Here is a 27,988-nt window from a genome sequence, read left to right on the forward strand (position 1 = left end):
TAGAGACAACTTTTTAAATGAATTCTGTCATGTGAAAATATTCGTTGAAGAATGACGTTTTGAATAGAGAGTTTCTGTAAGAATATTTGAGATGAAATAATTACCCATTTTAATTTTTTTAAAGTGTAATTGTGAGTCTGGGGGAGGTAGCTCACACCTGTAATCCCAGCACTTTGACAGACAAAGGTGTGAGGATCAATTGAGGCCAGGAATTTGAGACCAGCCTGGGCAACATAAAGAAACCCTGTCTCTACAGCAACAACAACAACATATTATAAAACAAAATTAGGCAGGTATGGTGGCACACACCTGTAGTTCTAGCTACTCAGGAGGCTGAAGCATGAAGATTGCTTGAGCATAGGAGTTTGAGGTTGCTATGAGCTGTGATTACACCACTGCACTTTGGCCTTGGTGACAGAACAAGACTCCCATCTCAAAAAAAAAAAAAAAGTAATTATGACTAAGTATGCTATAGTTAAGATGTATACCTTTTATTGAACTTGAGGTACAGGGTACTCACCTCAATACTATCTCAGCACCTGCAGACACAATATTTTCTAAATTAAAAATAGTATGGTTTACAGATACAAGATAATTGAAGTTATTAATAATTTCAAATTTCTTAACCATAAAATAAAAATTTTTCTTTTTTTTAAAGACAAGTTTTCACTATGTTGTTCAGACTGGTCTCAAACTCCTGGGCTCAAGTGATTAGCCCTCCTGGGCCTCCCCAAGTGTTGGGATTACAGGCATGAGCCACCTCACTCAGCCTAAAATGCAAGCTTAAAAATGATTGCAGACCATTTTATTTTAGAGTTTAAAAATAACAAAATCAGCCGAGCATGGTGGCTCATACCTGTAATCCCAGCACTTTGGGAGGTGGAGACAGGCGGATCAGTTGAGGCCAGGAGTTCGAGGCCAGCTTGGCCAACATGGTGAAACCCCATCTCTATTAAAAATACAAAAATTAGCTGGGCGTGGTGGCAGGCACCTGTAATCCCAGCTACTCGGAAGGCTGAGGAAGGAGAACTGCTCGAACAGGGGAGGCAGAGGTTGCTGTGAGCGGAGATCGCACTAATGCACTTTAGCCTGGGCGACAGAGCGAGATTCTGTTTCAAAAAATACAATAAAATAAAAATAACAAAATCATATTGAAACAATACCTTCTTCACAAAAATACCAGTGATGCATTATAAGACAGGACTAAGAAACTGATCAGACTATGTGAATATGTACCAATAATAATTGCTCCTGCTATTTGAAAATTTTTAGTAATCAGTATAAATAACATTTTGCTTTAATATATACAGATGGATGTTATCTTTGTTTTTTAAATAAAGCATTTTACTTTTGACAATGGTTTTTGCACACTAATAAAATCAATTTTTGGTACAAAATAAATATTTCAGAAAAGTTATATAGTTGGTTTCAGAGCTCTCTTCACTCAAAAGTGTATCAGCTTGGACAAGAAGTTATGTGGTCTCCTTAACTATAGCATAGTTAGCATATTAGCTTTTGCAGCAGACAGCCTGGATTTCAATCCCAGTTCTAACACATAGTAGTTTTGTGACTTTAAGTAAGCTATTCAATCACTCTCATACTGAGTTTCCTCATCCTTTTTTTTTTTTTTTTTTTTTTTTTTTTTTTTTGAGACAGAGTCTCGCTCTGTCGCCCAGGTTGGAGTGCAATGGGGCAATCTCTGCTCACTGCAACCTCCGCCTCCTGGGTTCAAGCAATTCTGCCTCAGCCTCCCAAGTAGCTGGGACTAAAGGTGTGCACTAGCACCACCGTGTCCAGCTAATTTTTGTTTGTTTGTTTTGTTTTTGAGACGGAGTCTCGCTCTGTTGCCCAGGCTGGAGTGCAGTGGTGTGATCTCGGCTCACTGCAACCTGCACCTCCCGGGTTCAAGCAATTCTGCCTCAGCCTCCAAAATAGCTGGGATTATGGGCGTGTGCCACCACACCCAGTTAATTTTTTTTTTTTTTTAGTAGACACAGCGTTTCACCATATTGGCCAAGCTGATTTTGAACTCTTAACCTCAAGTGATCCGCTTGCCTCAGCCTCCCAAAGTGCTAGGATTAAAGGACTGAGCCACTGCACCTGGTCATAATTTTTGTATTTTTAATAGAGACGGGGTTTCACCATGTTGGCCAGGCTGGTCTCCAACTCCTGACCTCAGGTGATCGGCCTGCCTCGGCCTCAAGTTTCCTCATCTTTAAAATGGTAATGGTAATAACATAAATTCTCTCAGTGGTTTGTTGCAAGGATGAAATGAAATAATGTGTATAAGGCACTTGGTACAGTGCCTTGGAATGTTGCACTCTCAGTAAACATGAACTATTATCATTGCTGTTGTTATTACAATTAAGAGGCTATATTCATGATTATTGTTAGATTTTCCTTACCATTGACTTGGCGTCCTAACAGCAGATTGGTTGCCTGGACTTGTCCTTTTCTAGCAAAGGGATCCAGTGATCAGGAAGATTTGCCAAATTAAATGGTGGCATAGACCAGCATTGTCTTGTCTTGTCTTTTTTCTTTCTTTCTTTTTTTTTTTTTTTTGAGACAGAGTCTTGCTCTGTCACCCAGGCTGGAGTGCAGTGGCACAATCTCAGCTCACTGCAACCTCCGCCTCCCAGGTTCAAGCAATTCTCCCATCTCAGCCCCCTGAGTAGCTGGGACTACAGGTGTGCACCACCACGTCTGGCTAATTTTTGTCTTTTTAGTAGAGACGGGGTTTTGCCATGTTGGCCAGACTTAGACCAGCATTTTCAAAATTATTTTTTCTCAGAATACTGCAAGAATACTACAACATTGAAAGAATACTGTATTATTGCAGAATCCTGCAAGGTGCTCTGTCAGCAAAAGGTTCTGTTGTCAACTGGTGTTGGGAAGCTATAGACATGTGTTGTAAATTCGTAATACGTATTTAGCACTGTAAAATCTCTCCAAAGTCCTGCAATAAACACTTATATTTTGCTTAACCCTCATTTTCCAAATTTATTTGATAATGTAGCCTCTCCTTCCCTCTCTCTTTTGTATGTATGTGATGCCTTCAACATAATAGAGAGTATTCTACAAAACATTTTGCGAAACATGAATCTAATATAACATTTTCATTTTAAAAATGAGAGGCTCAACTGAGAGAAGGACTTTCCCAAGGCCACACAGTAATAGTGGATATGTAGACCTAGATGCCAGGGCTCCAAATCCTTGTGCTTTTTCTTTTAGGGAAGTCTCTTTGCATGTAATAATCTTTGTGCATGGATACATGAATGTGGGCTGTATATTGATAAGTAGGTGTGTGATACCTCCGACATTTCAAGGACAAGGACATTTTATAACAGCCAGAGGGTTTTTTTTGTTTTTTGTTTTTTGTTTTTGAGCGGAGTCTGGCTCTGTCACCCAGGCTGGAGTGCAGTGGCGCGATCTCGGCTCACTGCAACCTCCGCCTCCCGGGTTCAAGCGATTCTCCTGCCTCAGTCTCCTGATTAGCTGGGATTACAGGCGTGCACTACCACGCCCCGCTAATTTTTGTATTTTTAGTAGAGGCGGGGTTTCACCATGTTGCCCAGGCTGGTCTCGAATTCCTAACCTCAGGTGATCCCCCACATCGGCCTCCCAAAGTGCTGGGACTACAGGCGTGAGCCACCGCGCCCGGCCGGTTTTTTTTTTTTTTTTTTTTTTTTTTTTTCAATTATGAAACCTACCGTTTTAACAACCTCCACGCTCTCTGGGACTGAAAGTTTCCGCTCATAGGCAATAGGCAGCCACCACAGACCACAGTAATGGAAAATGGTCTCTTGAACTGACACCAGATGAATGCCAGAGGGCGCTCTTTCCTAAACGGTACCAATTTAGAGTCCCTAAGCAGGAAGGCACAAAACCAACAAGTTTCAAGGAGACGGAGGAGGTGAGAAAACACTGTGTCTGGAGGAAGTATAGTAATGTTTAAGATATAAAGCCATGGACGAGAAGTTAGAAAAGAAAGGGAGACTGAATAGCACTGTATCAATATATAAAACAGTTTTATAATCAACAAAACTAAGATTATAGGCCAGGCACGGTGGCTCAGTTCTGTAATCCCAGCATTTTGGGAGGCCGAGGCGGGAGGATCACTTGAAGCTAGGATTTCTAGATCAGCCTGGGCAACATGGCAAAACACTGTCTCTATCAAAAATACAAAAATTAGCCGGGCGTGGTGGCGCACGCCTGTAATTCCAGCTACTTGGGAGGTTGAGGCAGGAGAATTGCTAGAACCCAGAAGGCGGAGATTGCAGTAAGCCGAGATTGCGCCACTGCACTCCAACCTGGGCGACAGAGCAAGACCCTGTCACAAAAACAAACAAACAAGCAAAAAAAAAACCTAAGATTATAAACAAAAAAAGTAAATGCAAAAAAGTTTTTAATGCATAGGAATGATAAAAAGCCAACATGAAATTATATATATAATTGCATATTATAAATAATTATAATTAAATAAGTATGTAATTGATTTTATATTATAATTATATGATATATGCACACATACATATAATCTGTCTATGAAATCTATGAAACCACCAAGTCTCCAACAGCCAAAATGTCAAGTTCATATTTAGAGGAAATAATATAGAAATAATTGCTAAGGACCCCATCTCTAAAAAATAAAAAAGAACAGAAATTCCTGATATTATTGAGCACATACTATGTATTTGGTACCTTATGTCCACTTTTAACACTTAAGTTTATGAGGTAGTTATTATTAGAATACCGTCCTCATTTTTCTGGTTTTTTTTTCAACAGGGTCTTTGTCGCCCAGACTGGAGTGCAGTGGCATGATCATGGTTCATTGCAATCTCGAACTCCTGAGCTCAAGCAATCCTCTTGCCTCAGTCTCCTGAGTAGCTCGGACTAGAGGCATGTGCCGCTATACCTGGCTAATTTAAAAAAAGAAATTTTAGAGGTGGGGTCTTGCTATGTTGCCCAGACTGGTCTGAAACCCCTGGCCTCAAGTAATCTCCCCATCTCAGCCTCCCAAAGTGCTGGGATTATAGGTGTGAGCCACCGTGCCTGGCCTTGTCTTCATTTTACACATGAGGAAACTGAGGCTTAAAGGCTTAACTAACTTGTCCAAGTTCAGAGTGCTAAGTGAAAGAGATAGCTGAGACTTCAAGGTCTTCCTCCAGAGGACCCAACTATTCCCTGCTTCTTTCCCATGCCTTATAAAGCCCTTTGTGGCCTGGTTTCCACTTACCTCTCCAGCCTTCCTCATCACTCAGCTCTCTGAAAAGACCATGTTCCCTGCCTAGGACCCACTTCCCTCCATCTTTGCCTGACTCAATGTTACCCGTCCTACTGGCTTAGCTTAGACATCACTTCCTTCAGGAAGTCTTCTCTGTTCTCCAAGCCTGGATTAGGTGACCTTTCTTTGTGGGTGTTCGGCTCTCCATCATCTCACCACACTGCATGGCAACTGTCCACTTCCTGATCTGTGTCCTCTGTTAGACTGGGAGTTTGGGGAGAGCAGAGACTAGATTTGGCTTGCTCCCAACTGCGTTTCCCAATCCTGGCACAATGCCTGCCACATAGTAAGTTCTCTATACACAGAGACTCCTCTGCTTAAAACATTTCTTAGAGAACCACATGTGAAGAGAAAATGTCATCAACTCTGCCACCAGCAGATGGTTATTGGCTGTCATTTTGGTCTCTGGCATTGGTGGTTCATCAGGCATGTTTGCTGTGATTTTGCTTATGTTTGAGTAGTTTAATGAATGTTATTAATGTATTATATACCTGATACAAATAAAGAGTGTTGAAAGTCCCAGTAAGAAGTGACATAGGGTTACAATAGAAATGAAATTAGAGCCGGGTACAAAGGCTCAGGCCTGTAATCCCAGCAGGTTGGGAAGCCGAGGTGGGAGGATTGCTTAAACCCAGGAGTTTGAGACCAGCCTGAGCAACATAATGAGACCCCATCTCTATGAAACATTTTTTTAAAAATTAGCTGGGCATGGGCCGGGTGCAGGGCCTCACACCTATAATCCCAGCACTTTGGGAGGCTGAGGTGGGTGGATCATGAGGTCAGGAGTTTGAGACCAGCCTGGCCAACATAATGAAACCCCATCTCTACTAAAATTACAAAAATTAGCCAGGCATGGTGGCACGCGCCTGTAGTCCCAGCTACTCAGGAGGCTGAGGCAGGAGAATTGCTTGAAACCGGGAGGTGGACGTTGCAGTGAGCCGAGATCATGCCACTACACTCCAGCCTGGGAGACAGAGAGAAACTCCGTCTCAAAAAAAAAAAAAAAAAAAAAAAAAAAAAAAAAAAAAATTAGCTGGGCATGATGGCATATGCCTGTTGTCCCAGCTACTTGAGAGGCTGAAGTGGGAGGCTCACTTGAGCCCAGGAGGTTGAGGCTGCAGTGAGTCATGTTTACAACACTGCACTCCAGCCTGGGTGACAAGGTGAGGCCCTGTCTCTAAGAAAGAGAGAGAGAGAGAGAGAGAAAGAGAGAGAGAGAGAGAAAGAAAGAAAGAAAGAAAGAAAGAAAGAAAGAAAGAAAGAAAGAAAGAAAGAAAAGAAAGAGAGAGAGAGAGAGAAAGAAAGAGAGAAAGAAAGAGAAAGAGAAAGAAAGAAAGGAGGGAGGGAAGGAAGGAAGGAAGGAAGGAAAGAAAATTAGAAATAAATAAATATGAAAATTATCAGGATTGTACAAAATATATATGAATAGTTAATAGTAGTAAACATTCTGATGGACAAACAATAAATCATGCAGTGTGTGAAGAAAGCTGCGTCAATGAAGGTCAAAAAACATCTATAAGAACCGTATATTTTGACCGGGGAAATGCGTGTCTTAGGCTAATTCCCAGAGCACTCGTTTTTGGCTGGTCAAGGTGGAGTTAGAGGTCTCTGTCCACTTTTCAAAAGTATTGTTTTAATCCTTTATGACACAGGACGGCCTTGAGTTTCTCTGAAATCTATTATTGTGACATCTTGAATTTAAAGATGTTATGGCAAAGAGCTAAAATAATCAATGTTTATGAAGGAGGGTCACATCCTAAAAAATAAAACAAAAAACAACACAGAGAATTCCTCCTACTGTGTATCCCCTAACCCCATTTCTATAGGATTTTAGAAGGTATTATCTAGATTTCACAATGTATTACCATCTCCTGAATGCCTATTACAGGTCAGGCACTTTTTTTTTTTTTTTTTTTTTTTTTGAGACGAAGTTTCGCTCTGTCACCCAGGCTGCAGTGCAGTGGCATGATCTTGGCTCACTGCAACCTCCCCGCCTTTGGGTTCAAGCCATTCTCTTGCCTCAGCCTCCCGAGTAGCTGAGATAACAGGCAAGCACCACCATGTCTGGCTAATTTTTGTATTTTTAGTAGAGACAGGGTTTCGCCATGTTGACCAGACTGGTCTCGAACTCCTGGCCTCAGGTGATCCACCCGCCTCGCCTCTGAAAGTGCTGGGATTACAGGTGTGAGCCACCGTGCCTGGCCTAGGTCGGGCACTTCTAAACATTTTTTTTTTTCAGTTCATTCACACATCCCTGTGAGACAGATACTATCTCATTCTACAGATTGGGAAACTAGGGCCCTGAAAAGTTAAGTCACTTTCCCAAGGAAACTAGGGAAGTGTTTATGTTGGAATTGGAAGGATCCAATATGCTCCTTACAGTCCACCAGCCTTCCTCTATTATCTAATTTCATTCTCACAACAATCACGTGAATGAAGTTAAGAAAATTATTCCCCCACCTCTCAGATGAAAACAGTGAAACCCAGGAATGTTCACAGTTTCACTATGCAGTGAGTAGAAATAGACGTGAACTCACATTTTGTGTCTCTAGGTCCAGTGCTCTCTCCAGGTCACCATAACTTTATTTCTTCATTGGTTGGTTAAAGGCTAGTGGTTGGAGCTTTCCCAGGGATTAGTCCTTCTTAGTGGCTGTGGAGTATGTGCCTGAGGTAGGGGGGGACTGGCCTGCTCTGTTGTTGGGATAAGGGAAGGAACAGCAGATACCCCACTAGAAGAAATGTTAGAGGATGTCCTTCATGATAACAGATTAAAATCTGGATCTACACGAAGAAATGAAGAGCACTGGATATGGTAACTACATGGGTAAAATGCACAAGATATTTTTTTCTTATAATTTAAATCTCTTTATAAGATATTTGGCTTAAAAATAATAACATTGTATTGTGCAGTTTATAACATGTAGAAAAAATGCATGGCAACAATAGTGGTATGGTTTGAATGTGCTTCATTAAAAATTCATGGTGAAATTTAATCTCCACTGTGGTGGTATTAAGAGGTGGGGTTTTGGGGGAAATGATTAAGTCACGAGGGCTTTGGCCTCATGAATGGATTAGTGCCATATAAAAGGTCTGGGATGGGAGAGGTGGCTCACACCTGTAATCCCAGCACTTTGAGAGCCAAGGCTGGTGAATCACTTGACTCCAGGAATTTGAGACCAGCCTGGCCAACATGGCGAAATCCCATCTCTACAAAAAATAGAAAAATTAGCCGGGCATGGTGGCGTGCACCTGTGGTCCCAGTTACTCAGGAAGCTGCAGCAGGAGGATCTCTGGAGCCTGGGAGGTTGAGGCTGCAGGGAGCCGTGATAGTGCCACTGCACTCTAGCCTCAGTGACAGAGTGAGACCCTGCTTCCAAAACTAAAAAACAAAAAGAAGGTGGACTGTAACAGGTTAAAGATGTATTACTATAAAACCTAAAGCAACCACTAAAATAACAAAACAAAAAGTTATATTTAATAAGCCAACAAAGGCAATAAAATATAATCGTTAAAATGCTCAATTCATATTAATTTATTACTTTTTCCTTTTTTTCTTTTCCTTTTTTTGTGGAGGCTTTCTGGAAAACCAGAAAACCTGCTAGACAAATTCTAAAAGAGCTGTAACACTGACTTTTTCCTTTTTTGAATCATGCTTTTGCCCTAAACCCCATAGATTTTCTCCTATATTTTTTCTAAAAGTGTTACAATTTTACATTTTATATCTAAGTCTGTGGCCCACTTTGAGTTATTTTTTGTATATGGTGTGAGATTTAGATTGAAGTTCATTTTGTTTTGCTTACGGTTGTCCAATTGTGCCAACACCATTTGTTAAAAAGGCTATCGTTCCTCCATTGATTTGCTTTTGTATGTTTGTCAAAAATCAGTTGGAATAGCAAACTATATGTTACATGTACTTTGCCATAATAAGAAGAAAAAAACAAACAGATGGGTTCTTTCTTCTGTTGCATTGATCTGTATGTCTATATTTCCACCAATATCACACGGTCTTTATTACTGTAACTATATATTAGGGCTTAATATCAAATACAGTAATTCCTCCCACTTTATTCTTCTTTTTCAAGAATAAGCTTGTCTATTTCTACAAAAAGCCTTGCTGGGATTTTGATAGGAATTGCATTGCATCTATAGATCAGTTTGGGAATATACTATGTTGTGTATTCTAATCCATAAGTATGCTATGGCACTCCGTTTCAGTCTTCTTTGATCTCTTTCATTAGTATTTTGTAATTTTCACCATACAGATCCTGTATGTGGTTTGTTAAGTTTATATCTAAGTATGTACTGTTCTTCAGAACAATTATAACTGGTATAGCGTCTTTCATTTTGGTTTCCACATGCTCTCTGTTAATATATAGAAATGCATTTGGCCTTTGCACGTTAATCTTGAATCCTGCAACCTTTCAAGCTCACCTATTAGTTGTAGAGGATTTTTTGTTGTTTATTTGCTTGGTAGATTTATTAGGCTTTTCTGTGTAGAAAAGCATGCCATCTTCAGGTAAGGACAGATTTATTCTTCCTTTCTAATCGGTTTTCCTTTTATTTTTTTCTTGTCTTATTGTGTTGTGTTTCCAGTACTATGCTGAATGAGTACTGAGAGTGAGTATCCATGCCTGGTTTCGAAACAGGTGGAATCCAGTTACTCTTTCACCATGAACTGTGATGTTAGTTGTACGGGTTTTGTAGATGCCTTTTATCAAGTTAAGGTAGTTCCCCTATCATGCTAACTTGCTGATTTTTTTTTTTAATATAAATGGGTGTTGGATTTTGTTAAATGTTTTCTCTGTGTCAATGAATATGATAATATTATTTTCTTTCTTGAGCCTATTGATATGGTGAATTACATAGGTTTTTGAGTATTGAACCACCCTTGAATACAGGCATACCTTGTTTTACTGTGCTTTGCAGATATTATGTTTTTTACAAATTGAAGGTTTGTAGCAACCCTTGAGCAAGTCTATCAGTACCATTTTTCCAACAGCATGTGGTCACTTTGTGTCTCTGTGATAGCATGTTTTAACAATAAAATATTTTTTAAAGTATGTACATTGTTTTTTAGACATAATGCTATTGCACATTTAATAGACTACAGTATGGTATAAACATAAGCATTTTATATGCACTCTTTTTCCTTTTTTGTGAAGGTTTTCCAGAAAACCTGCTAGACAAATTCTAAAAGCTGTAACACTGACTTTTTCTTTTTGTGACTCGCTTTATTGCAATATTTGCTTTATTGTGATGGTCTGGAACTGAACCTGCATCATCTCACAGGTATGCCTGTACTGTGGTGGCTAATTTTGTGTGTCAACTTGACTGGCCATGGGTGCTCAGATTAAACATTATTTCTGGATCTGTGAGGATGTTTCCAGGTGAGGTTATCATTTCAATCAGTGAACTCAATATGTAGATTGCCTGCCCTGATGTGGGTGAGCATGATCCAATCCATTGAGGGCCTGAAGAGAACAAGAGGTGGAAAGAGAAGAAAACTGCCCTTTTTGCTTCTTGTTTGCTTGCCTGAATTGAGACATCTCATCTCCAACCCTTCGGCTGGGATTTACACCACTGGCTCCCTGGTTCTCAAACTTTCAATCTCAGACTAAGTTACACTAACAGTTTTCCTGGGTTTCCAGCTTACAGATGACAGATCATGGGACTTCTCAGCCTCCATAATTCCGTGAGCCAATTCCTCAATTCCTTGTGTGTGTCTCTCTCCCTCTTTTTCATCTCCTACTGGTTCTGTTTCTCTAGAGAACCCTGACAAGTACAAATACCTGGAATAAATCCTACTTGATCATGGTGTATAGTTGTTTTTATAAAATATTATATTTGCTAATATTTTGTAGAGTAGTTTTTGTGCCTATGTTCATAACAGATGCTGGTCTGTAGCTCCTTCTTTCCTTCCTTCCTTCCTTCCTTCCTTCCTTCCTTCCTTCCTTCCTTCCTTCCTTCCTTCCTCCCTCCCTCCCTCCCTCCCTCTCTCCCTCCCTCCCTCCCTCCTTTCTCCCTTCCTTCCTCCCTCCCCTCCCTTCTCCTCCCTCCTTCCCTTCCCTTTCCCTCCTTTTCTTCCTTCCTTCCTTCCTTTCTCCCTCCCCCTTCCGTTCTCCCCCCTCCCCTCCCCTCCCCTCCCCTTCCCTTCCCTTCTCTTCCCTTCCCTTCTGATACTGTCTTAGAATTTTTTATGAGGTTAATAATCATCTTATAAAATGACTTGGGAAGTGTTTCCTTCTCTTATTTTCTGGAAGAGATTGTGTAAAATCTTTTTCAAATGTTTGGTAGAATTCTCAGTAAAACTACATGGGTCTGGACATTTATTTTTTTGAGAGCTTTATAGTTATAAACCCAATTTATTTAATGGTTATAGGACTATTCCGATTATTTTATATTGGTTCAGTTTTGATCATTTGTGATTTTGTGGTTTGTGGCCTATGGTTTGAAGAATTGGTTCATTTCTTCTATGTTGTTGAATTTATGAGCATAAAGTTGTTTACAGTATTCCTTTTATTCTTTTTTTAAACATTTGTGGGTACACAGTAGGTATATATATTTATGGGTACATGAGATGTTTTGATACAGGCATGCAATGTGAAATAAGCACACCATGGATAATGAGGTATCCATCCCCTCAAGCATGTTTCCACTGAGTTATAAACAATCCAGTTACACTCTGAGTTATTTTAAAATGTACAATTATTAGTGACTATAGTCATCCTATTGTGCTATCAAATAGTAGGTTTTATTCATTCTTTTTTTTTTTTTTTTTTGACCCATTTACCATTCCCACCTCCCCACCAGGCCCCCACTTCACTTTCCAGCCTCTGGTGATCATCCTTCTACTCTTTATGTCCATGAGTTCAATTGTTTTGATTTTTAGACCCCAAAAATAACTGAGAACATGTGATGTTAGTTTTTCAGGGCCTGGGTTATTTCACTTAACATAATGACCTCCAGTTCCATCCATGTGATTGCAAATGATAGGATCTCATTCTTTTTATGGCTGAATAGTATTCCATTGTGTATATGTACCACATTTTCTTTATCCAGTCATCTGTTGATGGACGCTTAGGTTACTTCCAAATCTTAGCTGCTGAAAACACTGCTGTGAGAAACACAAGAGTGCCGCTATCTCTTCAATATGCTGATTTCCTTTCTTTGGGGTATATATACCCAGCAGTGGAATTGCTGGATCATATAGTAGCTCAATTTTTAGCTATCTGAGAAATCTCCAAACTGTTCTCCATAGTGATTGTACTAATTTACATTCCCACCAACAGTGTACAAGGGTTCCCTTTTGTCCACATCTTAACCAGCATTTGTTATTGCCTGTCTTTTGGATATAAGCTATTTTAACTGTGGTGAGATGATATCCCATTGTCGTTTTGATTTGCATTTCTCTGATGACCAGTGATGTTGGGCACCTTTTCACACGCCTGTTTGCAATTTATGTCTTCTTGTTAGAAATGTCTATTCAAATCTTTTGCCCATTTTTAAAAAATAGATTATATTTATTCTTAGAGTTGTTTGAGCTCCTTATATACTCTGGTTATTAATCCCTGGTCACATGGGCAGTTTGCAAATGTTTTCTCCCATTCTGTGGGTTGTCTCTTCACTTTGTTGATATTACGTAAAGCAAATCGTCTCATATATATATATGTGTCCTCAAATATTATAAACATTTTTAAATTTTAAAAAAGTAATTTAAATAGTTTTAAATTTTTAAAAATTTAAATAAATGGTATCACAGTGGATGTATTTTCCTGTGCTTTTTTGCACACCATTGTTTTAGACATTTATCTGTGTTGATACATATAGTACTAATTCATTCAACTGTTATATAACACTGTATTTTATAAATGTAACACCATTCATCCATTCTGTTGAACACACATAGCTTGTTTCCATTTTTTTTTTTACTCATTACAGACAAAACAGAAATAAACTTTCTTGTAGATTTCTCTTCAAACATAGTGTGAGTTGTATATCCTAAGATTAGAATTACTCAGTCATAAGATGTGGGCAGCTTTGATCTTACTAAATATTACTATTGCTTTTCAAAGTAGTTGTGCCAATTTATATTCCTACCATAAATGAGATTACATTGCCCATCACCACCATCATCTAATGCTGTAAGGCTTTTCCATTTTTGGTAATCTGATGCATGTGAAGTACGATACCTTACAGTTTTATTCTGCATTCCTCTGATCATAATGAGATTGATCTTATGAATGTATTGGTCATTCAGGTTTCCTTTTCTGTGAATCCCCTATTCATATTTGCTCGTTTTTGAACTTACCTGTTTTTCTTATTGACTTATGAAACCTATTTATATTTTCTGAATATTAATCCTGTGTTTGTTATATGCACTATGAGTATCTTCTCCCAGACTGTAAGTTGTCTTTCTGATTTGTATGGGGCCTTTTGATTAGTTATATTGGAACTATATCTACCATATTATTTTTGTGCTTTGTATTAACTTTGCTTTTTCTAAGCTTCTTTCGTTCTTTCCCTGTTTCAATGATCATGTTTCCCCCTTCTACTGGTTTGGATGTTACACATTCTAATTCTTTTAGAGTCACCCTAAAAATATATTTTTAAATTTATATACAGTATAATTTATTTTTGTTGTACAGTTCTGACAAATGCAGAGCTGTGTAAACACTACTACAATTAAGATGCCAAAGAGTTTCATCATGCCTCAAATTCCCTCTTAATACCCCTTTATATATCCCTCCTTTCACCCCCACCCATGCTAATTACTGATCTGTTTTCCACTCTTAGTTTTGCCTTTTGCGTAATGTAATGTAGGAATTATACCGTATGTAGCCTTTTGACTTTGGTTTCTTTCACTTAGAATAATGAATTGCAGATTTGTTCATGTTGTTGAATGTATCAACAGTTCATTCCTGTATATTGCTGAGTAGTAGTATTCCATTACACAGATGTACCATTATTTACCCATTCACCAGTTGAAGGACATTTGGGTTGTTTCAGGTTTTTGGTAATTATAAATAAAACCACCATAAACATTTACATACAGACTTTTGTGTGAGAATTAGTTTTCATTCCTCTTGGAAAATACCTAGGGGTGGGATTTCTGGGTACCCTTAAATTTTAATATGCATACAGTCCAAAGTTAGTATCTTTATTCCCCTTTTGAATAAAACAAAGATCTTAATACATTTTAACTCCAAACTTTTATCTTCCGTCTTCCATGTTAGCTTGTCTAGTATTTTAGTGCTACTCTTAATTATAATCTTCCCCAACAAAATCAGTAATTTTTATTTTTAGCCAATGCTTATTTAGGTATATGAATATATTTTATCAATCACTTTGGTCATCATTGCTTCTTGCATCCCACTCCTTTCTTCTAAAAAGCACATTTTAGGCCAGGCGCAGTGGCTCATGCCTGTCATCCCAGCAGTCTTGGAGGCCGAGGTGGGCGGATCACTTGAAGTCTGGAGTTCAAGACTAGCCTGGCCAACATGGTGAAATCCCATCTCTACTAAAAATGCAAAAATTAGCCAGGTGTGGTGGCAGGCGCCTGTAAGCCCAGCTACTTGGGAGGCTGAGGCAGGAGAATTGATTGAACCAGAAGGTGGAGGTTGCAGTGAGCCGAGATCATGCCATTGCACTCTAGCCTGGGTGATAGAGCGAGGCTCTGTCATAAAATTAAAATAAAATAAAATAAAATAAAATAAAATGTACATTTTAATGATGTGCTTTAGAACAATAAATCAGAAATTAAATTAGCAGAATGTTCTAGTGTTATACTAGAGCCTGATATCCCCAAGACACTCATTCCTAGATGACAGAATCTAGTGATCTGTTTTAGGTAGGAATTATATATACTGGTCTGAAATAATCTTTTCTTGTTCCTTTTAGTTGCAAAGGAAGTGACTCTCCATTTATTAATTCCTACACGAGAGGAGGGTGAAAAGGCTAATATGGGCCTCATGCATTCAAAGAGGTTTGAGGTTTTCATACTACTCTTATCTTTGGTTAAAACATTTGACCTGTTTATATCTAATTTCCTCTTAAACAATCACATGCAAAACCATATTGATTAAGTAGGATACTTGAAATTCCTGAATGTTATATAAATTATGTTAAAAATTTAATATGTTTGAAAGATAAAGAGGAAAATGCTTATACAGTTATCTTTCTGCCTCATAATCCTTAACTCAAAGAGGAATTAGAAATAAACCTTTGAAAGATGCTAACTCCATAGTCTGAATTGCTGCTTGTGTTTTAGGACAGAAGTCTAATTCACTATGTAGGCCTGAGTCTAAGAAAATTTGTCTTTGCTTCTCACTTGTGTTATCTTTTAAAAATCCAGCAAATTCCATACTGCCCTTTTAGGTATAATGTTAACCATTATAAATAATCTTTTTTTTTTTTTTTTTTTTTTGATAAGAAGTCTCACACCGTCACCCAAGCTGGAATGCAGTGGCATGATCTCGGATCACTGCAACCTCCGCCTCCCGGGTTCAAGCGATTCTCCTGCCTCAGTCTCCCGAGTAGCTGGGACTATAGGCACATGCCACCATGCCCGGCTAATTTTTGTATTTTTAGTAGCAGGGTTTCACTATGTTGGCAAGGCTGGTCTCGAACTCCTGACCTGGTGATCCGCCCACCTTGGCCTCCCAAAGTACTGGCGTGAGCCACCGCACCTGGCCTGAAGACTCTTATGACCACTTCTAAAAATGCTTTCACAAGATATTCACACACCAATGATTTAAACAAATCAACAAAGGAAAAATGTCTTTGTACTTAATAAAAATTTCTTACTATCTGCCAAATGTTTAAAAAAATAACTTCTGATATATAGGCTGGGCGCGATGGCTCACGCCTATACTCCCAGCACTTTTGGGAGGCCGAGGTGGGCAGATCACTTGAGGTCAGTAGTTTGAGACCAGCCTGGTCAACATGGTGAAACCCTATCTCTACTAAAAATACAAAAATTAGCCAGGCGTGGTGGTGCATGCCTGTAATCCCAGCTACTCGGGTGAATGAGACAGGAGAATAGCTTGAATCCAGGAGACGGAGGTTGTGGTGAGCCAAGATCATGCCACTTCACTCCAGCCTGGGCGACAGAGTGAAACTCTGTCTCAAACAAAAACAAAAACAAAAAACCAAACTTCTGACATACAGTTAATGAAAAGAAAATGCGTTTATGCACAGAAGGGATTTTTAAATTAACACAAAACAATTGAATATCTAAAAGCAACTCACACTGATATTTATATTGCTTTCAACTTAAGAATGTCTCATTGGCTATTTCAGACTAAGAAATATGAGAAAGATTTCATCTCTAAATAGGCACACAATGTATAAAGATGTACTTTGGGACAATAACTACATAAAGGAGGAGAGGTAGAGCTGTATAGAAGCAGTTTTTATATACACTATTGAAGCTAAATTAGTATTAATTCATACTAGTTTGTTGTAAACTTAAGATGCCCATCATAATCCCCAGGGTAACCACTAAGAAAAAAAAAGATATATATGAAAAGAAGCCAGGTGAGGTGGCGTGCACCTATACTTCCAGCTACTCAGGAGGCTGAGGAGCGAGGATCACTTGAACCCAGGAGCTCTAGTCCAGCCTGGGTAACATAGTGATACTTTGCTTCTATTTTAAAAAAAAAAAAACGCATAAAAGGAAATGAGAAGAGAATCAAATCGATATACTACAAAAAAAAAAATCAAATACAACATAAGGGGAGATTTACTCATCCTTCCCTGGTTGGATGTATATATGAGGCATATAATAGTCCCCCCTTATAAGCAGTTTTGTTTTCCCTGGGTACAGTTACCTGTGGTCAACCATGGTCCAAGAATATTACATGGAAAATTCCAGAAATAAACAATTCATAAGTTTCAAATTGCATGCCATTCTGAATAGCATGATGGAATCTCATGCCATCCTGCTCCATCCCACCCAAGATGCAAATCATTCCTTTGTCCAGTACATCCATGCTGTATACACCACTCTTTAGTCACTTAACAGCAGTCTTGGTTATCAGATCAACTGTTGCAGTACTGCAGTGCTTCTGTTCAAGTAACCCTTGTTTTAATTAATAGCCCCAAAGCACAAGAGTAGTAATGCTAGCAAATTGTTACAACTGTCCTATTTTATTGTTGCTAATCTCCTACTGTGTCTAATTTATAAATGAAGTATAGGTATGTATTTATAGGAAAAACGTATATATAGGGTCTGGTACTATCTATGGTTTCAGGCATCTACCAGGGGTCTTGGAACATACTCTCATCAGATAAGGGGGGACTGCTGTACAAGCTATTAAACTGTTTTTCTCTTGTGAATCTATCTTTTGTTACAGGAGCCCATCACAACTAAAAACTATAAAGGGTAGAGAGAAAATTACCTTTCCTCCCGTAGAGTTTCTGGTGATGAGGATAGGATCTCTGGGGTACCCTGCTCACTCTGGAACCTGCCAATGGGATCCTGGGGAAACTGACAGAAGGTGGCTAAGGGTAAGAATTCTTACCAAAGGCAACTCTCCTGGATCTGTCTGTAGCACCTAGTAGAGAAGACGAGGGCAAACACTTTTCTTTGCTCCTTACTTTCTAACTTTTGATTAGCAGGAGGAAAACATCTGTACGAATTGATTTTTTTGGATTATGACTCTGGCTTGATCCGAGACAGCTTTTGCTTTCCTGTTGGTCTCATCTTGTGTCCTGAAAGCTTAGCTTGGCTTTCTACCTGTCTGGGCACACAGGTTATCAAGCCTGTGTTTGCAGGCAGCCAACTGAAAGGTTGGCAGCCCCCAGTAACATGGCCGGACAGAAATGGGGGTTGTACCCTACTTGTATCTAGGGTCCTACCAACTGTTGCCAGCTCTCAGGGGGTTCTCTGTCTTTTGGCTATCTCTGGGAGTGGCTCTGGATCTTGGGGGCAGGGGGACTGTATCTTTGCACCCTCTATGAAGACACCTCTTATACCCACAGTTAAGCCATTAAAGGCTTATTGGTGTTGGTCAAGTCACTCGATAAATATACCTCTGAAAATGTCCCCAGTGGGGTGACATGAATTGCATGCCAGGTTCTGGACAGAAATATATAGTTAAAAATTAATCAGGCTGCCCTTTGGCCCACTTTCCTCTTGCTGAAAGTCATGTAGTACTAGACATTGACTATTTGCATTCCCATTGTTCCTATAGATAGGATCTCTGACATTGGAATCATAAGGCTTTTGTTTAAAGACTGCTTAAGATATTCTTTGGATCCTGAATTCCAGTGGAAAGGCTGAAGCCAACCAGTTTCAAGACCCTTAGAGAGGAACCAAATCAGCATAAGAATATACTTTTTTCTTTTTTTTAAGATAGAGTCTTGCTCCGTCAGCCAGGCTGGAGTGAAGTGGCACAATCATAGCTCACTAAAGCCTCAAATTCCTGGGCTTAAGTGATCCTCCAGCCTCAGCCTCCTTAGTAGCTGGGGCTACAGGTAAATACCACTACACCCAGCTAATTAAAAAATTTTTTTTGTAGAGATGGGGTCTTCTTGTGTTAGCCAGGCTGGTCTCGAACTCCTGCCCTCAAGCAATCCTCCTGCCTTGGGCTCCCAAAGTGTTGGGATTATAGGCATCAACCTGGACAAGAATACAGTTTCTTCATCTCCGTGTCCTATGACTTCATCGTGCACTCTTCAACCAATCAACAATCTCCACACTTTGGCCCACTCCAAAACCCTTTAAAACCCTAAACTCGAATTCCTTGGGAAGACAGATTTGAGGTTTCCTCCAATCTCTTTAATTGTCCTACCATTAAACCTCTTTCTTGGCCGGGTGCAGTGGCTCACACTTGTAATCCTAGCACTTTGGGAGGCCGAGGCAGGCGGATCACTTTAGGTCAGGAGTTTGAGACCAGCCTGGCCAACATGGTGATACCCCGTCTCTACTGAAAATACAAAAATTAGCTGGGCGTGGTGGTATGCGCCTGTAATCCCAGCTACTCAGGAGGCTGAGGCAGGAGAATCGCTTGAACCTGGGAGGCACGGGCTGCAGTAAGCCGAGATTGTGCCACTGCACTCCAGCCTGGGCGACAGAGCAAGACTCCGTCTCAAAAACAAAAAACAAAAAACCTCTTTCTCTGCTGTAACCCAGCGTCTCAGCATATCGATTTGCTGTGTACATTGGGCAAGAAACCTACTATGGTTACACATTTGGTTTAAAAGAAAAAAAAAAAGGAGTTCAATTCTGCCAGGAATATTCTCTATTCTTTTTGATCCTGCTCCTCCCATGGAAACCTCAGTCAACTGAAATTCCTTTCTCAAAATCCTGCAAACTATATGCTCTGCCAACTCTGGCCACCTCCTTTTTGTTGACACAATTTTGTTAATAACTTGAAACTTCATTGGCTTCTTCAGAAAACTTAAGATCTCCCCAAACTGGTGCTAAGACCTCTTCCTCCCCATTGCTTCTGCTCCTCCTTCTGTCACTTTCGATCTTTAATTCAGTTCCTTTGAACCTTGATCTGTTCCCCCTCCAAGCCCCAATCTCCTCCATCCTTCTGTCCACCACTCCCAGACCTTTTACCTTCCCACTCCAGCCCCTTAGTCTCTTGAAGTGTAGAACTCGGACTCTCAAAGGACTTAGGGACCTCCAAAAGCAATTACCTGAGGCTAAAAAGAAAAGGAAGGCTAGTTAGAAATAGGCTGGATATTTCATCCACTCCGATGGGCTTTAGAGGTAGACAACCGCTAGGTGTCTCCTCAGTCACCTACATTTTAGTCCATAGCCTCCTAAGACTGACCTCTGGAAACAGGCAAATATGCTACACAACTCCTAGGAGAGAACTTTCATCCTTTCTCTGTGTCTTTGAGATGTAAAATTTCTTCTCTAGGGCCTGAGGGCTATCTCTTTTCAAATGAAAATTTCAAGGAGATGACTCTCACCTGAAGGAAAAAAAAGGAGCTGTTTGGAAACTGGGCAAATGAAGAATCTTGTCTTTTCCACAAATACTTGTAAAAATCTTTAGCCATCTGAGTAGGTAACCTTAACTTACTCTATCTGCTAGAAACACAAATTAGATACAGCTATTCTCTTACAAACTAGTGAGTTTCATGTTATTGTACCTGATACATGGCTAAATTTTCTTTTTTTTTTTCTTTTGAGACAGAGTCTCGCTCTGTCGCCCAGGCTGGAGTGCAGTAGCTGGGTCTCGGCTCACTGCCAGCTCCGCCTCCCGGGTTCACGCCATTCTCCTGCCTCAGCCTCCTGAGTAGCTGGAACTACAGGCATCTACCACCACGCCTGGCTAATTTTTTGTATTTTTTAGTAGAGACAAGGTTTCACTGTGTTAGCCAGGATGGTCTCGATCTCCTGACCTCATGATCCGCCCGCCTTGGCCTCCCAAAGTGCTGGGATTACAGGCGTGAGCCACCGTGCCCGGCCCTGATACATGGCTAAAATTTTTAAATGAAAGCTGTAAAATCTGTATCTGTATGTTTATGTATGTCTCTGTAGATATGACATTTTTCTATCCCCATGGTATTACATAGTTTGTAAACAAGGTCTACTTCACTGGCTTTAAGAAAAATAAACTTGGCTGGGTGTGGTGCTTAGGCTTGTAATCTTAGAACTTTGGGAGACCCAGGCAGGATTGCTTAAGGTCACCCTCAGCAACATAACGAGACCCTCGTCTCTACAAAAGAAAAATTTAGCTAGCCATAGTGGCTTGTGCATGTAGTCCTAGCTACTTAGGAGGCTGAGGCAGGAGAATTGCTTGAGGCCAGGAGTTCCAGCCTGCAGTGAGCTATGATCCTGCCACTGCACTCCATTATAAGCAACAGAGACCATGTCTCACAAAAAAAAAAAAAAAAAAAAAAAAAAAAAAAAAGCTGGGCGTGGTGGCTCACGCCTGTAATCCCAGCAGTTTGAGAGGCCGAGGCGGACAGATCACCTGAGCTCAGGAGTTCAAGACTAGGCTGGGCAACATGGCAAAACCCCATCTCTACAAAAACAAAAATTAGCCGGGTGCGGTGGCTCGCGCCTGTGGTCCCAGCTACTTGGGAGGCTGAGGCAGGAGAATTGCTTGAGCCTGGGAGGTGGAGGTTGCAGTGAGCCGAGACCCAGCTACTGCACTTCAGCCTGGGTGACAGAGCAAGACTCTGTCTCAGGAAAAAAAAAAAACAAGGACAGAAAGATAAACTTAGATAAATTAAGTATTCTCTCAGAAAACAGAAGAACTAACCCAAATGCTTTTCAAGTTCACTTGACTGGTAATCTTTGGTAAATAATACTGTTGGTTTAGTTTATAAAAAAAAAAAAAGACAATGCCTTCAGAGTTGTCAGCATCAGCATTAAATATAATGCAGACACACAATTTTTATTCTATCTGAGTTTACTAGTCGAATAAGCTTATGTTATTTCTACCAGATGTTTATGGTTATTATAATTCAACCATGAATAAATGTATAAGTAAAAATGCAGTATCTGTTACTTCCTATATATCAAGCACAGCAGTGAAACAAAAACCCATGAATTTAAAAAGAAACACACACAAAAGACGGCAGTAATAAAGCTATTAAGGAACAAAAATATATGACATATAGAAAACAAATAACAAAACGACAGAAGTCCTTCCTCATCATTTATTTTAGATGTAAAAAAAAGTAAACTTTCCAATTTCAAAAGTCAGAGACTGGTAGAATGGGTTTAAAACCAAGATCTAATTATAGATTGTCAACAAGAGACTCACTTTAGGTTGTAGACACAAACAAGTTGAAAGAGAAAGGATAGAAAAAGATATTGCAAGCAAACCAAAAGAGGGCTAGGGTTGCTCCACTAATGTCAGATAAAATGGACTTTTAAGTAAAAAAGTGTATTATTACAAGAGACAAAGAACAATAATATATATTGATATAGGGGTCAATCCATCAATAAGGTATTAATAATCATAAACACAGACACACCTAACAGTCCCACTATATATGAAGTAAAAACTGGTAGAATTGAAGGGAGAAATAAACAGTTCTACAATAATGGTTGAAGACTTCAATACCCCACTTTCAATAATGGATAGTACTAGACAGAAGATCAACAAGGAAATAGAAAAACTGAACAACGCTACAAACCTACTCAGCTTGGTAGACATATATAGAACATTCCACACAAAACAGTAGAATATACGTTCTTCCCAACTCCACATGAAACATTCTCCAGGACAGACCATGTAAGGCCACACAACTATCAATAAATTTAACAAGACTGAAATCATACACTATCTTCTCTGGCCACATGGAGTTAATAGACCAGGTATGGTAGCTCTTGCCTGTAATCCCAGCAATTTGGAAACCATACACTATCTTCTCTGGCCACATGGAGTAAATAGACCAGGTATAGTGGCTCTCGCCTGTAATCCTAGCAAGACCAAGATGGAAAGACTGCTTGAGGCCAGGAGTTCAAGACTAGCCTGGGCAACATAGGGAGACCCAATCTCTACAAAAAATTTTTAAAAATTAGCTGGGTGTGGTGGCATGCGTCTATAGTCCCAGCTACTCAGGAAGATTGCTTGAGCCCAGGAGTTTGAGGCTACAGTGAGCTGTGACTGTGCCACTGCACTCCAGCCTGGGCAACAGAGCAATACCCTGTTCTCAAAAAAAAAAAAAAAAAGAAGAAGAAAAAAGAAAAACATAGAATAGACTCAAGTTACTAAAATCAGAAATGAAAGTGGGATATTACTACTGATCTCGCAGAAGTAAAAAGGGTGATAAAAAATTGCCATGAGGCTGGGCACAATGGTTCATGCCTGTAATACCAGCACTTTGAGAGGCTGAGGTGAGAGGATTGCTTAAGAGTTTGAGAAAAGCCTGGGCAACACAACAAGACCCCATCTCTACAAATAATAATAATAATAAAACTAGTTAGGTGTGGTGGTGAATGCCTGTGGTCCCAGCTACCTGGGATGCTGAGGTAGAATTGCCTGAGCCTGGGAGATCTAGGCTGCAGTCAGCTATCATCGTGCCACTGCGCTCCAGCCTGGGTGACAGAGTGAGACCCTGTCTCAAAAAAAGAAAAAAGGATTGCTATCGACAACTGTATGCTAACAAATCAGATATCTAAGCTAAAATTGAGGCGGGTGGATCACAAGGTCAGGAGATCAACAACATCTTGGCCAACATGGTGAAACCCCGTCTCTACAAAAAAACCACAAAAATTAGCCGGGCATGGTGGTGTGCACCTGTAGTCCCATCTACTCTGGAGGCTGAGGACAGAGAATCGCTTGAACCTGGGAGGCGGAGGTTGCATTGAGCCGAGATTGCGCCACTGCACTCCAGCCTGGGCGAAAAGAGCGAAACTCCATCTCAAAATAATAATAATAATAATAAAGAACAAATTCCTAGAAATATACAAATGACCTAAAACTGATGCAAAAAGAAATAGAAAATCTTAACAGACCTGTAAGGTACTAAATAATCGAAAACATCCCCCAAAAGAAAAGCCTAGGACCAGACAGCTTCACTAGTGAATTTTCTTTTTTTTCCTTCATCCTCTGACTTTCACACTGGTGAATTCTGTTAAAGAAGAATGACCACCAATCCTTCTCAAAGTCTTCCAAAAAACAAGACCAAACGCTTGACAGTTCATTGTATAACACTAGCATTACCCTGATACCAAAGCTGGACAAAGATACTGCAAGAATAGTACAGATCAATATTTCTTATGAATATAGATGCAAAGATCTTCAAAAAATAATAGCAAATCAAATCCAACAACATACCAAAAGGATTATACAACATGACCAAATGGGATTTATGCCAAGAATGCAAGAGTGAGTCTACATATGAAAACAAATCAATGTACTACACCACATGAATAGAATGAAGGAAACCACATGATCATCTCAATTGATACAGAAAAAGTGTTTGACAAAGCTGAACACCCTTTAATGATAAAAACACGCAGAAAGCTAAGAATGAAAGAAAACTTCAGGCTGGGCACAGTGGCTCACTCCTATAGTCCCAGCAATTTGGGAGGCCAAGAAAGCAGATCAATTGAGGCCAGGAGTTCGAGACCAGTCTGGGCAACACAGTGAGACCCCTGTCTCTATCTTTTTAAAAAAATGTTAATTAGACAGGTGTGGTAGCAGGTGCCTGTAGTCCTAGCTACTTGCGAGGCTGAGGTGGGAGGACTGCTTGAGCCCAGGAAGTAGAGGCTGTAGTGAGCCATGACTGTGCCACAGCACTCTAGTCTGGGTGACAGAGTGAGACTCCATCTCTAAAAAACTAAATAAAAGAGAAATAAAACTTCCTCAATAAGATACAGGGCATTTATAAAACACCCACAGGTAACATCATACTCAATGATGAAAGACTGAAAGCTTTCCACCTAAGAACAGAAACAAGTCAAGGATGCTCACTTTAGCTACTTGTATTTAACCCTGTTGAAATCCCCACTCAGAGAAATTAGGCAAGAAATTGAAGGCACCCAAAATGGAAAGGAAGAAGTAAACTGTAGATGGCAAAAACGCTATAAATAGAAACTCCTTAAAAATCCATAAAAATTCATAAGAGCTAGCAAACAAATCCAGCAAAAATGCCGGATACAAGATAAACATGCAAAAATCAGTTGTATGCAGTTGTATACACTGGCAATGAATAGCATGAAAAGTAAATTCAAAGAACAATTACATTTATGATAGCACCAAAAAGAACAAAATATTTAGGAACATAATTAGGGAGATACAAGAAAAGTACACTGACATGTATAAAACTTCACTGAAAAAAAATTTAAAGATCTAAAAACAGAAAGACATCTTTTGTTCATGGATTAGAAGACTTTTGTTAAGATGACAATACTCCCCAAAGTGATATACAGATTCAATACAATCCCTATCAAAATCCCAATGGCCTTTTTTGCAGAAATGGAAAAGCTGATCCTAAAATCCATATGGAATTATATGTAAGGTACCCAAATAGTTAAAACAATCTTGAAAAAGAGGAAAGGTGAAACACTCAAACATTTTCTGATTTCAAAATTTACCAAAAAGCTACAGTAATCAAAACAGTGTAGTGCCAGTGTAAGATTGACATACAAGAAAAATGGAATAGACTTAAGAAATAAACCCATACAGCTATGGCCAATTGATCTTCAACAAGGGTTGATAAGATTATTCAATGGCAGAAAGAATAGTCTCTTTGACAAATGGTGCTGTGACAACTAGATAACCACATGCAAAATAATAAAGTTAAACATTTACTTCATATCATATACAGAAACTAACTCAAGATCAAAGACCTACACATAAGAAATAAAATTGTTAAACTCTTATAAGAAAATATAGGGGTAAAACCATGAGCAATGATTTGGCAATGGTTTCTTAAATATGACACCATGACAAATAGAGAGCTTATAAGTGAAAATAAAAAAATATATATGACACCAAAAGCACAAGCAACAGATACGAAATAAACTGGGCTTCATTAAAATTAAAAACTCATGTGCAAAGATCACCACCAAGTGAGTGAGAAGGCAATTCACAGAACCGGAGAAACTATTAGCATATAAAAATAATTCTTACACCTCAACTAAAAGACAAACAACCTATTTAAAAAACAGCCCAAAAATGTGAATAGACATTTCTCCAAAGAAAATGTACAAATGGCCAATAGCCACATAAAAAGATGGTCAACATTATTAAAGAAATGAGATTCAAAATCACAATGAACTACCACTTCACACTAAGATGATTATGATAATACCTGAAAACCAGAAAACAGCAAGTGTTGAGGATGTAGAGAAATTGGAAACCTCATCCATTGCTGGTGGGAACAGAAAATGGTGTAGCTGCTGTGGAAAAGTCTAGTGGTTCGTCCACAAGTTAAGCATAGAACTATCATATAACCCAGCAATTTCACTCCTAGGTATATTCCCAAAAGATTTTAAAACAGGGACTTGAACAGATAATTGTAAACAAATCTTCATGGCAGCATTATGCACAACAGCCAGAAGGTGGAAACCATATAAATATCCAACACCTGATGAGTGGATAAACAAGCTCTGGTATATACATGCTATTATTCAGCCATAAAAAGGAATGAAGTATCAATACATACGATGTGGAGGAACCTTGAAAACATCATGTTAAGTGAAAGAAACCAGATACAAAAAGTCACATAATGATTCCATTGACAGGAAATATCCAGAATAGGCAAATCCAGAGAGACAGAAAGCAGTGGTTTCCAGAGGCTGGGTGAAAGGGGGAATGGGAAATGACTGCTTAATGGTGCCAAGTTTCCTTTAGAGTTGACGAAAATGTTCTGCAACTACATAATAGTGGTTGCACAATATTGTGAATGTAGTAAATGTCAGAATTGTATACTTTATCATGGTTAGAATGGTAAATTTTGTGTGTAACCCACAATGAAAAACAAAAAATAAAGAAAAGTTCTGAAATTAGAGAATGAGGAGGATCTGTTGTTATAGCTGGCAAAACTATTAAGTTCTAACATGCCAATGCAGCACATTCTTATATTCTACATCAAATAGAAAGGGTTTTACAAAAGAAAGGTTAGGGTCTTTTTCACTATGCTAGAGATGACTTCTAAGGATTGTTAAACATAAAGGTACATTATGTGTCCATTCGAAAGAAGAAATACTCTTTTTTATAATAGCAAGAGGAAAAAGGAAAATAATTGAGCAAAGTGTTTGATTTGAACCAAATGTTTGCAGGTGAACAAACTTCAATATTCAAATGTAAAGCAGATTTTTTTGTAGGACACTGAAAAATATTCATTAATGAAGCATTAGCAAGATATTACTTTACAAAGCATAATTATGCAAATTCTCATCAGTGCTGCTCTTTTCTTTTTAATGAACAATTTGTCTCGGCAATTTTATGTAAATAAGAGAACAGAACATGCTCACAACACTCCTGCCATTCACAGCATCAAACAGAGTGGTCATGAAAACAAACAAAGACCAGCTCATTTAAAAAGATTTATGAATATCAAGATTAAAAAACAAACTACTCAAATCTTTAGAACCAGATGCCTAAATAAACTGGTTTTCTGAACTGTACACTCATATATACAGCAAAAATATCAAGAGTATGTATGGCTAGACATCATATTAAGACCATTCAAGCAGACTCAAGAACTGGGTTCAGCCGGGCGCGGTGGCTCAAGCCTGTAATCCCAGCACTTTGGGAGGCTGAGACGGGCGGATCACGAGGTCAGGAGATCGAGACCATCCTGGCTAACATGGTGAAACCCCATCTCTACTAAAAATACAAAAAACTAGCCGGGCGAGGTGGCGGGCGCCTGTAGTCCCAGCTACTCGGGAGGCTGAGGCAGGAGAATGGTGTGAACCCGGGAGGCAGAGCTTGCAGTGAGCTGAGATCCGGCCACTGCACTCCAGCCTGGGTGACAGAGCGAGACTCCGTCTCAAAAAAAAAAAAAAAAAAAAAAAAAAAAAAAAAGAACTGGGTTCAAAAACTTTGAGAACATCTTACGATGAGATTATTTGGCCCAGAACTCAAAAAACTATTAACAGAAAAGGCAAATCAAATGCCATAATTAAGAGTAATATTTTCTTCTCCCCTGAACTCAAACCCAGACTCATTTCATATTGACTTTATGAAACAATTTGACACTGAAGATTTGAATGAAGCAATGTTTATACTTATATCCGCATGTTTAAGAATAATTATCCACCTTGAGGATTCCTGGGAA

General features: G+C 39.3%; 1 non-coding gene and 1 pseudogene across 1 annotated transcript; both read right to left on the bottom strand.

The window, feature by feature from the left end:
• Positions 1 to 8,853: 8,853 nt before the first annotated feature.
• On the bottom strand, positions 8,854 to 8,913 carry LOC126947002 (U7 small nuclear RNA). The gene has a single exon (XR_007722858.1). It is a non-coding gene; the product is annotated as a U7 small nuclear RNA (small nuclear RNA).
• A 1,529-nt stretch (positions 8,914 to 10,442) lies between these two features.
• Positions 10,443 to 10,492, bottom strand: LOC126947010 (uncharacterized; annotated as a pseudogene).
• Between the last annotated feature and the right edge of the window lie 17,496 nt (positions 10,493 to 27,988).

This window comes from Macaca thibetana, chromosome X (assembly GCF_024542745.1).
Source record: "Macaca thibetana thibetana isolate TM-01 chromosome X, ASM2454274v1, whole genome shotgun sequence".
Taxonomy (NCBI): Eukaryota; Metazoa; Chordata; class Mammalia; order Primates; family Cercopithecidae; genus Macaca; species Macaca thibetana.